The 12,500-nt window shown below is 36.5% G+C and overlaps 1 long non-coding RNA gene across 1 annotated transcript in view; it reads left to right on the forward strand.

Annotated features, from left to right (window-relative positions):
* Nucleotides 1–9,752, forward strand: part of LOC118765293 — a 20,804-nt gene extending 11,052 nt beyond the window's left edge. Inside the window, exon 3 of the long non-coding RNA XR_005001131.1 lies at nucleotides 9,639–9,752. This is a non-coding gene — a long non-coding RNA (uncharacterized LOC118765293). The remainder of the gene's footprint in view (nucleotides 1–9,638) is intronic.
* Nucleotides 9,753–12,500: the final 2,748 nt, after the last annotated feature.

Raw genomic sequence — 12,500 nt, forward strand, 5'->3', positions numbered from 1 at the left:
CGGAAAACCGGCCCTTATGAGCCAGGCATGGCTTGTGAAGGAACAAACAAACCTGGAATGTAATAAAGTATTGTGGACAACGTTTAACAAATGTGGTCGGTAGAAAAGTTTTGTAAATACATTATTAATTTCTTCTAAATTAAGTCTTAGGAAATATATATTTATTTACATTATTTACAATTGAAGGATATTCGTCCTCAACTTGTTTGTTGTTAACACAACGCTTCGGCTGATAATCCCTCCAGCCTTCTTCAGGTGTCTTTGGGAAATGTCGAAACTGGGTTCTCATTCCTAAGGTATTTTTCGATGTTGTTATTATTGTTATTATTGTTATTATTATTATTATTATTATTATTATTATTAACCACTTCACAACATGCACACGGGCATATGGTCTAGTGGTTAAGAGTGCGGGCTACTAACCCCAAGATTACGAGTTCGATTCCAGGCAGTGACCTGAATAATAATAATAATAATAATAATAATAATAATAATAATAATAATAATAATAGTAGTAATATAATAATAATAATAATAATAATAATAATAATAATAATAATAATAATAATATAATAATAATAACAACAACAACAACAACAACATCGAAAAATACCTTAAGAATGAGAACCCAAGTTCAAAATTTCCCCAAGATACCTGATGAAAGCTGGAGGGTATATCAGCTGAAACGTTGTGTTAACAACAATCAAGATGAGGCCGAATATCCATCAATTGTAAATAATGTAAATAGTGTACATAATTCCTCATCTCTTAAATATAGAACTGTATATATTTATATATCATCAAAACATTTAATTTCCTAAGTATATCTTCTTAAATACGGGATGCCTATTATCAATTATAACGTCTTTTAAGACGGAAACTTCAATACTTACATTCATTGTATAATATAACACCAGAATTACATGAATATTATTTATTTTTCTCGTTTTAATATGAACCTCCATCATTTCCAAGCCATCCAGTTGCAGAGGCCTGCCCTTAAAATTCTCACAGTGATGGAAGCACTCCGTCGGTTACGACGACGAGGGTTCCGGTTGATCCGATCAACGGAACAGCCTGCTCGTGAAATTAACGTGTAAGTGGCTGAGCATTCCACAGACACGTGTACCCTTAACGTAGTTCTCGGGGATATTCATCGTGACACAGAGAGTGACCAGGCCGGCTCTTTGAAATACAGGCACAACAGAAACAGGAAGTAAGAGTGAGAGAAAATTGTGGTGAAGGAGTACAGCAGGGATCGCCACCATATCTGCCGGAGCCTCGTGGAGCTTTAGGAGATTTTGCTCAATAAACACTCACAACGCCCGGTCTGGGAATCGAAACCGCGACCCTACGACCGCGAGTCCGCTGCCCTAACCACTGGGCCATTGCGCCTCCACAAATTCTCACAGTACAGTTTTATAAGACCGTCAGTCGTTTTTGGTACATACGTCTCCTTCTGCAACAGCTGACTCCTTGAGATTATAAAAAAATACTAGCTTCTTATTTTATTTACTTCAGGAAGCTGACAAACAGGCGTGATAAAGATTAATAAATTATTTCCGTGTGTGCAAAACAAAACTGAATAAGTAAAAGCGATCCACTCGCAACAAAATCTCTCACACACACAGCATACTATCATTAGGCGTACTGTCATTAACTCCCTCTGAATATAGATGTTGCCAAATAGAGAATGGCTTTCATCTTTTGGCTGTAGTACACTATGTATCAGAAATTAACTTAGACAATATGAGTCAATGATGTCGCATGACATACTAGAAATAACAGTTAAATCTCACTAGAGTAATATCAAGCAATCTTATATTTAACAATGACTTTAACCTTGATTATATAGGTCCTTGCTTAAAGCTGATCTCGAAAATATAGAAGAAACATGAAAGATCATATTCATTCTCACACATGCGCAGGCACGCACACGTACATACATATATAGGCTCTGATATAAGATATAAGAAGAATTTTAGACTCACGAAAATTTTACATTTTATATTCAAAGAGAGTTAACAGCATTTGTAGATTTTAGGTGAGGAGCCATTTCTCCAGGCTATCATCAAATTGCATTGTTTTGTTCCAGTGTTTGTGTGTGCTTGTTTGTTTGTATCTGGGCGTGTGTCAATGGGTTTGTGTATGTTTGTGCGTGGGTATGTGTGTGGGTATGTGTATATATAGGATTCGTTGGACACAACGTTATCGTTAGGCCTAACTCATTGTAAAGTAAATACCACCATGAACGATATTCAAAACAACAGTGGAAAAGGCTTGCCACTGGTTTTGGTTAAAAAGAGACGATGAACGATGGCTAAAAGAATATTGAGATATATTTGATAATCAGTTAATCTAGCAAGTGGGGCCTCATATCAGTGAGTGTTGGCCGATGCGCAATGATGCCGTCGCGATTTAGGCCCCGAAACGGCGCGCATTCTCTTCTGGTGACCCCTTATACTTGCTATGCAAAACATATTTCTTTCCTCTTTTTCCTACATCGGCTGCATTTCGGTTTCAATAATTCCGTTCTCACTTTGTCCAAGGGCTGCTGAAAAGTTCCTGTCTTTGGGTAAAAGATACACAGGAGGATCAGTTAATTATGATTTTATTCAACAAATTCCTCTCTTAGATTCGCACACTTATTGCAGCAGTTCCTCAGTATTTCTAAGCCCTGTAAAAGAACTCCGAAAGTCGGGCCTCCGACCAAACCTTTCGTAATACTCTTAGAGCCAGGAACTTTTCAGCCTCCCCCACCTCGCACTAATCTCCTTTGGGTTTCTAATATTCAAATATTTATTTATCGATCCCAACAATTTTTGTTTTTCCTTTTAACTATATTCGGATCTTTTCGGTTTGAACTGCAGTTTTTAACATAATTTCTAGGTAACTAAAACATTTTAAACTTCGTATACTGGTAGAATGTGTTTATAAAACATCTTTTTCTCTTGGCTTTATTGAGAAAATTCTGTAGTTTGTAAGATATTTGTTGTTTTTTTCTTCAATTTCTGCTATTTCAACCAATCACTGACGTCTATTGAGGTAAAAAGCATCCTGTGCCGTATGAATATGTCTCTCGTTTAAGAAACAGATTGGGTTTATTTACATTTGTGAAGAAAAAAAGATACCCTTCCCCCCACCCCTAACCCTAACTAACTCTAACCCTAAAACAGATTGAAATGCAATACATCGATACTAGGGTCATAATTATGAGTAACAATTTCATATGACACCGCCAGAAAAAACTGCCGTTCAAACCGAAAAGATTCCTATGTTCTGATATTATTGAGATTTAACTAAGCTATGACAGGTAAGAGTTGAGCAACTAGACAAAAGGAAGCGCCCTATTTTTACAAATTTCACCCTGGAAAACTTTAGGCGTTTAAAGGTAGCGATCTGATGTCTATCGAAAAGACAGGAAACTTGATGTAAACCATGCCGAGAAATCTTAAGTTTGCATTCTTTTGTACCCATACATACTTGCCTCTAAGTAACTGTGTTGAGTTCAATATATCTTTCCATACTGTAAGCAAATCTTAATAGGTATATATATAGACACGCATACACACACGTACACATATATATTCATACGCATACGTACATTCATATACGTATATATTCATTATGTATTATTGATAAATGTATGTACACACATTCTTTGTGTATACATATATTGTGTATGTGTTTGTGTGTATATGTATGTATATATATATATATATAATATATATATATATATATATATATATATATGTGTGTGTGTGGTGTGTGTGTATACATGTATATACATATATATATATACTCACATAACACACACACATCTATATATATATATATATATATATATATATATATATGTCTCTTTGTATGTGCGTATTCTGTGTATACATATATTGCGCACGTGTTTGTGTGTATGTATATATATATATATATGCGTGTATATATATGTATATATATATAATATATATATATATATATATATGTATATATATATATATATATATATATATATATATATATATACATATATATACTCACATACACAGACATACATATATACGTCTCTTTGTAGGTGCGTATGTATGTTTATGTGTATTTATGAACATGTGTATTTATGTATAAAAGTAAGAAATAATAAATATCATAGCTATAACGACATCACAGAAGTATTTTGCACATGTGAATGTATGTATGCTTGAAAAGAAATCGTGATAAAGATGTTGATGCTTAATAGATAAGTGGAGAAATTTATTAGAAATATGTCATTTTTCCGTTTCTCTTGTATGCTTTTTTAACTGAATACATAAAATATTCAACAAGATAGAAAACTATTCAGCCATTTTTATTCTTTGCTTGCCTTCATCTTCGCTTTATAGAAAGGAAAATTCAGTTTGTGGGAAGTTGAATGACATATATATGTGTTCTGTCTGTATATACCATTAATTTCATTGCAGCTTTCTCTGTATCGTATCTGGCTGAATAATATATAACCTTTTTGACTCCTTTGCTTGTTTATACCTTTAAAAAATACGCTACCGGTGCAAGAAAGATGGATTTTTGTGATATATGTTGGGGATAAAAATTAGATACGAATCACAGATGCCAAAATAAATTATTCTTCGTATGAAATAAAAAAAAAAACAAATGTAGAAAACATAAAGGTTTAAAAAATATAAAGAAGTATATTTTGAAATTCTCTATTAATGTAAAACAGAATTGCATAATTGGCAATTCCAAAGATTTCTTTTAATTAATTGCAAAAATATATATTTTTTTCAAAACTACCTTCTACGTTATGGACATTATAAAGAGTAAGAAAAAGTTTACTTTGAGTTACATTACTCAGGTAAAGGAAGCAGAGGTTTTAGTAAATCGAAATATCACACATTGGGTAGTAAGAAAGACCCACCCTACCCACCACCCATCCAAATTGTAAAAGCTTGTTGCAACATTGTCGGTTGTAATTAAGCCTGTCTCTGGTTGAAGCAGACCACGAACACTTCCCTTAAAAATTTCTGCTTAATTTCTATAGCAATACACTTTACTCTTTTACACGTGTCAGTCATTTTACTGTGGCCTTGCTGGAGCACCGCCTTTAGTCGAGCAAATCGACCCCAGGACTTATTCTTTGTAAGCCTTGTACTTATTCTATCGGTCTCTTTTGCCGAACCGCTAAGTTACGGGGACGTAAACACACCAGCATCGGTTGTCAAGCGGTGTTGGTGAGACAAGAACAAACATAGACACATAAACACACACATACATTCATACATATATACGACGGGCTTCTTTCAGTTTCCGTCTACCAAATCCATTCACAAGGCTTAAGTCGGCCCGAGGCTATAGTAGAAGACACTTGCCCAAGGTGCCACGCAGTGGTACTGAACCCGGAACCATATGGTTGGTTAGCAAGCTACTTACCACTCAACCACTCATGCGCCTATGTTGAAGACCTCAGACTAATTATCCAGTGTGCGGTTTTTCAGAACACTATCATGAATATTTGAGAATATTTTGGCTTAATTCGAGTCTTTCAGAATACGAATATATTGGGTAATGATTAATCACAGTCAAATAAAACCCCACAGTTCGATAAGGAAAAGACCAGCAGTTCATGTTTGAAATGCTTTTCATGATAAAACTGCTCTCTCAGTTCTGATCTGGGGATAAATACCATCTACAACTTGTTTATCGTAATCGTCTTTCATTTGTTATTATATTACCAAGTAACAAATAAACTTGTCAAACAAGATAGTTTATTTATTGGAATATACGGTGCGGTCGTATATATAATTGACTACAAAACATTAAAATCCAAGGGAGCTAGCGATGTTCTACGTCAGCAGAGAGTAAAGACAGAATGTTGCCGTTTCTAAGGAAATGAGTTTAAAGATTCAGAAAGAAGCCTTCAACCAGAAGGTAGATAAAAATATCAAATTGCGGTATAATATTTTTGTTAATATTTTTGTTCGCAATTCTTTATAATAAAGCAGTGCCTCTTATCTTTCCTTTTATTTTGAGGGCAGGAGAAAGTCGATTGCTACTTAATTTATCGACCTCGGAAGCAAAAAAGAAAAGACAAAATCGAGCTCGACTGGTTTTTAACTCAGAATATAAAGACAGACGAAATACCTCTTTCTTTACTACCCACAAGGGGGAAAACACAGAGAGGACAAACAAGGACAGATAAAACGGATTAAGTCGATTATATCGACCCCAGTGCGTAACTGGTACTTATTTAATTGACCCCGAAAGGATGAAAGGCATAGTCGACCTCGGCGAAATTTGAACTCAGAACGTAGCGGCAGACGAAATACCGCGAAGCATTTCGCCCGGCGTGCTAATAGCTCTGCCAGGTTACCGTCTTAGTAGTAGTAGTAGTAGTAGTAGTAGTAGCAGCAGCAGCAGCAGCAGCAGCAGCAGCAGCAGCAGCAGTAGTAGTAGTAGTAGTAGTAGTAGTAGTAACAAAAAACAATATTTTAAATAATTTCTTCATATATGCATAGAAATGAATCATTAAAACGTTGTGTTTACAAAGTGTGAGGCGAAAGATAAGACGAAGTTATATAAAAGATGACGGTAGGTGCATAGACGTCATATAATGAATATATTAATCCTGTTACATACATACTTACCCAAGGAGCTTTGCTATAATATTTAACTCAGAACCATGACATGGCAAATTGATTTTTTGAACTCCCTTACGGCTATGTCTGTCTCTTTGTTTGATATCTGAAGTGATTTGTCTTCAATTCGAAACTAAATGAAATTTAAGTTTTTTGTCATCGTTTTTTTTTTTTCCGTTAGTGTTTATATCTCGCTTGTTCATTCCAGACGCACTATTCCTATGAATGCTTTCTACCAGAAGAATAATAAGTTCAAAGAAGTGAATTTTGCAGCCACGACTCAGTGGATTATAGCAATATGTTGAATATCAACGTCGTCATCAGCTCGCCGAATTTCTTGTGTCTCAATATATTTTGTTTCCCATGATATTCTCCGTAATCTTTCGTGATCAGCAAAACTTGTACAAGACTTTCCAGCAGAAAAATATCAGTGAGAGTGAGTGTGTGTGTGGACGTAATAATATATGTGTGGTTAATATAGTTGCTTCTCAAAAATCTGCTTTCGTATTCGATCCAGCCGTTGCTCTATAGCACTGCCTCGGAGAGACATATGAGCTATCATAAAGCGAAACTAAGCTGAGGGAATTTGGGAGAAACTCCATTGTAGGGATGGTCCAAGTTGCATGTGTAATGCATCTCCAGGTTTATCACCATCTGAGGCCTCAGTGCATTTGGCAGTGTTCTCTCTTTCCTCAGGTTCGGTGCCCATTTCCGATGTGTGTTTAACAGCAGCTAGCCTTCCTTTGACTAGTGCCACTGGCGCTATAGCAGTTCATGAACGTTTTCCTTGTCCTACCGAAGCCAAGATAACATTACACACACACACACACACACACACCACACACACACATATATATATATATATAATATATATATATATATATATACATATATGAGTTTGTGTCTTTATGTTTGTATTAGTCAACAACGGTTCGGCAAAAGAGTCCGATAGACTAAGTACCCGGCTTACAAAGGCGGTGCTCCAGCATGGCGGCAGTCAAATGACTGAAACAAGTAAAAGAGTATAATATTGATTTCAAGTTTTCGGTACGAGGCCAGCAATTTCGGAGGATAGGGTAGGTCGATTACATCGAATCCAGTACTCAACTGGTACTTGTTTTATGGACCCCGAAAGAATGAAAGGCAAAATCGACCACTGTGGAATATGAACTCAGACCGTACAGCCGGACGAAATGCTGCTAAGCGTTTTCTGATAATAATCAACTGTATTATAATATGACTGGTAAACTTCAAAAAATGTCATGTCTTAATATTTAAGGTTTTTGTAATTTGTTTTGGTATTTCATCAGGAGTTTTTTTCCTATTTTTTATTTTTTATTTTTCGTTTTCGTAATTTACCAATTCCCCATTAATATTTATTAACATTTATTGTATCACTTACTTAAGAAGGCAGTGGGTAACGATTTTCTTCACTACTTCAGGGAGTGACGACCCTGCCTGACACGAGTCCCGGGCTCAGCTGGCTCCGGCTGACAGTATCTGATATGGGCCCCTATCCAGGGTTACGGAAAGGAGACAACCTTCAAAGAAATCCGGAGTGGAGCCCCGTAGGTGGTTTAGTGTTCGACTTGACACTCTTCCGGCAGCTTCTGCAACCAAGCTGGTGCCAAACGTAATGCTCTGCACTCCTTTGCATTACGTCAGTAAGGTCGAGAGAAGATTCCTGACGATTGGGCTACCCAGGATTTTCTGACATCTAGCCCAGGCCTGCGCAAAACTAGAGGGGGAACTGGAAAAGACATGAAATGTAAAAACCAGACTGGATTAGTTTATGCGTAACTCCATTATCTTCCGAGACAAAAGGATACCAACAACACAACTTAAGAAGCTCACTCACAAGCGCTATGAAACAGCTGTAACCTAATCAGGTTGAAAATGAATCCAGAGCTGTGTTCTTAAGGAGCACACTTTGCATCCACGTGGGTTCGGATTCAGTGCCATTGCGTGCCACTTTCTATTATAGCCCTTGGCCGACCAAAGTAAACTTTGTAAATAGAAACAGTATGGGAGATCCTTGAATATATATATGTATGTATATATGTGTGTATGTGTGTTTGTGCGTTCCCATCACGGATTAACCGTAGGTGTTAGTTTATTTACATCCCCGTAACAGCTGTTCAGCAAAAGAGACTTCTGGAATAAATAACAGTCTTTAAAAAACTATTTGGATCGATTTGTTCGGCTGAGCCCTTGAAACTGTTATTACAGTATAACTGCAGCCCAGTTACTAAAACAAGTAAAATATCAAAGAGAAAGAAAGAAATTATAAGCCAGCGAATACTTACAACCATAAAAATAAAGTGATCTTTCCCTCTATATTTTACATTTAACTTATAATTCTACACATTTCTATTTTTAAGAGATGAGGAATTATGTAAATTATTTACATTTGACGGATATTTGTCCTCATCTTGTTTGTTATTAACACAACGCTTCGGCTGATATACCCTCCAGCCTTCATCAGGTGTCTTGGGGAAATTTCGAACCTGGATCCTCATTCCTAAAGTATTTTTCGTTGTGTTAACAACAAGCAAGATGAGGACAAATATCTGTCAAATGTAAATAATGTAAATAATGCTTATAATTCTACAGTTCTAATTCTGACTCACGTTTAGACATTTTGGTAATTTACATTTATTTCTATCAACGAGAAATCAATTAAATTCCTTAGAAAGTTGGGAAATTCCGTCGTTTTCTGGTATTTTAACGTTTGTTTATTATATTTCGTTTTCTTAAAGAATTATTTAATTTCATATCCAGTCATGTGCTGCATAATAGCACGTATGATGATGCTAAGGCGGCGAGCTGGCAGAAACGTTAGCACGCCGGGCGAAATGCGTAGCCGTATTTCGTCTGCCGTTACGTTCTGAGTTCAAATTCCGCCGAGTTACTCGGTGTTGATAAAGTGCAATAACCCAGAAACCGGTCCGTAAATGTTGTTTTGCGCTGGATGGGTGTTCGGAAACTGAGATCCCTGTTCGAAAACATAAGGCCACAGATATTGTGTCATATAGCCAGCTAGAAACGATGTTTCCTGGAGCTAAACAACAGTAACCTCGTCCCTTCCAGGACAACTACATTATGTTGTCAAATAGCCTTTACTTTATAATAAACTTCTGATTCTGGTCAAAAGGCTAATTCCTCGCAGATAAAATGTCCTGAGTATTTAATACTTGTTTCGAATTTTAGCACAATTGCAGCAAATTCGTACGAAGTCGATTGCATCCACCCCAGTACTCAACTGGCACCTGCTTTATCGAGCCCGAACGGATGAAAGCCAAAGCCGACCTCGGTGGCACTTGAATTTCGTAAACACGTACGAAATGCCGCTAAGCCTTTTGCCCGTCGTACCAGCTCCCCGCCTAAACAGACTATTTAATATTAGTCCTCAATATGTAACCACACTGACTTAAAGTAGAATTCAACGCAGACGAATAAGCATCATATTAGCATTTGTGGAGGCGCAATGGCCCAGTGGTTAGGGCAGCGGACTCGCGGTCATAGGATCGCGGTTTCGATTCCCAGACCGGGCGTTGTGAGTGTTTATTGAGCGAAAACACCTAAAAGTTCCACGAGGCTCCGGCAGGGGATGGTGGTGATCCCTGCTGTACTCTTTCCCCACAACTTTCTCTCACTCTTACTTCCTGTTTCTGTTGTACCTGTATTTCAAAGGGCCGGCCTTGTCACTCTCTGTGTCACGCTGAATATCCCCGAGAACTATGTTAAGGGTACACGTGTCTGTGGAATGCTCAGCCACTTACACTTTAATTTCACGAGCAGGCTGTTCCGTTGATTCGGATCAACCGGAACCCTCGTCGTCGTAACCGACGGAGTGCTTCCACCACATTAGCATTTGTACTCACTCTGAACAAGAGATGAATATCTCATTGAGAAAATTTCAAAAATATTTGGTACAACTTCTCAAGAACAACATGTACTGAAACGAAATGGAATTTAGTGTACTGCTAATAAACACAGAGAATTGTCGTGTATCCATTTGAACTTCAGATTTAAGGGTTGATAAGTCCAAAACTATAATCCAGTAAGGTATTTCGCATTTAATATTCTTGTATTCTTTTAATATATATTTTATTTTCAGTTAGTGTGTGTGTATGTGTGTGTATGTGTGAAGAGTGGGGTCTGATGTATCGTCGTATATTTTACTTTTGTTCATATTTCGTGAGAATAATTTATAGCTATTAGTTTTTTATGAAGTTGCTCACAGAGAGAAATAAATGTTTTATGTTCTCTCATGACCATGTTCTTGTTATTGTTGTTCAAAAATAAATGATCAAAAAGAAAAAATCGGTAGCAAAATAATCAAAACTTTTTTTCCGTGTCGCTACACTAGACATCTTATAACATTCGGAAAAAAAAAAAAAGAAAAAAAAAATATGGCGACCGTTTCAACAAATACATCTTAAAACATATCTATCATGAGAAAACTGATGGTGTTAGAGCAAGTGAATATAAGAAGGGGGTACAAAGATACGGGTAACTGATAAATTCAGATTTACTGTTATATCATATGCTATAATCGTGACAAAATATCTAACATAACCACCAACGTCACTCTGGTATTTCCAGCCAACACAAGGAAAAACAAAAACCCGAACCTATGTAGGAAACCAACAAAAAAGCTACCTTTGATGTTTTTGTCTCGGATGTTTTGTTGTCGATGTTGTTGTTATCCTATTTCGTCGTTGTTGCTGTTGTTGTTGTTGTGAGGTCTATGTTATGTTCGTTGTTATTGTTGTTGGCATTGTCCTTACTGTCGAAGTGATGGTAAATGGCTCTTGGACTTACCATTCTGCTTCTCTTTGCTTCTTCTGCTTGTTTCTGTTTCTTCTGTTCCCTAAATAGTATTTGCAATGACATGGCCCCAATCGCTAGAGCTTCGCAGAAAATGTTTTGTGGTATTTGTTGCAAGTCTTTTACATTTTAAATTTAGATCATCTCGAGGTCGACTTTGCCTTTCATCCTTTCATTGTTCATAAAAGGAAGTACAAATTTGGCAGCTGGGTCGATAGTATCAACAAAACCCTACCCCACTGAATTGTTGGCCTCGTACCAAGATTTGAAACCAAAGGCCATGAGCTTACGGAACCCTAAAGCATGTGGGGCAAATACATAGTGGCATTTCTCCAGGATTCTTTGCGCTCTAAATTCAAATGCCACTGAGATCGACTTTGCCTTTCATCCTTTCGGAATCCATAAAAATATGCAGCAATCAAACACTAGGGTTGATGTGAACGAGTTAGCCCTTCCTCTAAGAAGTTTCTGGCTTGTGCAAAAAAATTAAAAGAACTAGATTCGTTAGCAGAATCAAAGCGTTAAAAACAAACTGATTTCCGTTTAGTTAGAGCCTTTTCCCGTTTCGACATCAAATCCTGCGGAGTTCAGCTTTGCTTTTCATCCAAATGAGTTCAATAAATTTTGAATGCATATTTTATTATATATAATTTTTTTTATTTGATTGTTTAAACGTAACTCTTGAGAAAAAAGTTTTTTGCTTTCAGTTCTTCATTTGCTCCACTCCTTTTTACAAAAAATGCAAACACCACATTAATATATCACTTTTATGAAAATAACTAGAGCGCATGAGGATAGCAGTGGAATAAAGAATATAAAAAAAAAATCACACCGGTGTCATAAATCTACATAAGACGTCAAGGCACATGGGTATCAGCTCGTCAATAGGACACACGGAGACTTAGTAGATCAATTGATTTGGGGCTGATACCAGAAAAAAAAAACAAGAGAATATTTTCTAAACCACTGGAATTTGAACTTCGCAAGACAGCCTTTGTCATGGAAGATGAAGAAATATTAAAAAATGTTCAATTCGAATAT

The sequence above is a fragment of the Octopus sinensis genome, linkage group LG11 (assembly GCF_006345805.1).
Source record: "Octopus sinensis linkage group LG11, ASM634580v1, whole genome shotgun sequence".
Classification (NCBI taxonomy): domain Eukaryota; kingdom Metazoa; phylum Mollusca; class Cephalopoda; order Octopoda; family Octopodidae; genus Octopus; species Octopus sinensis.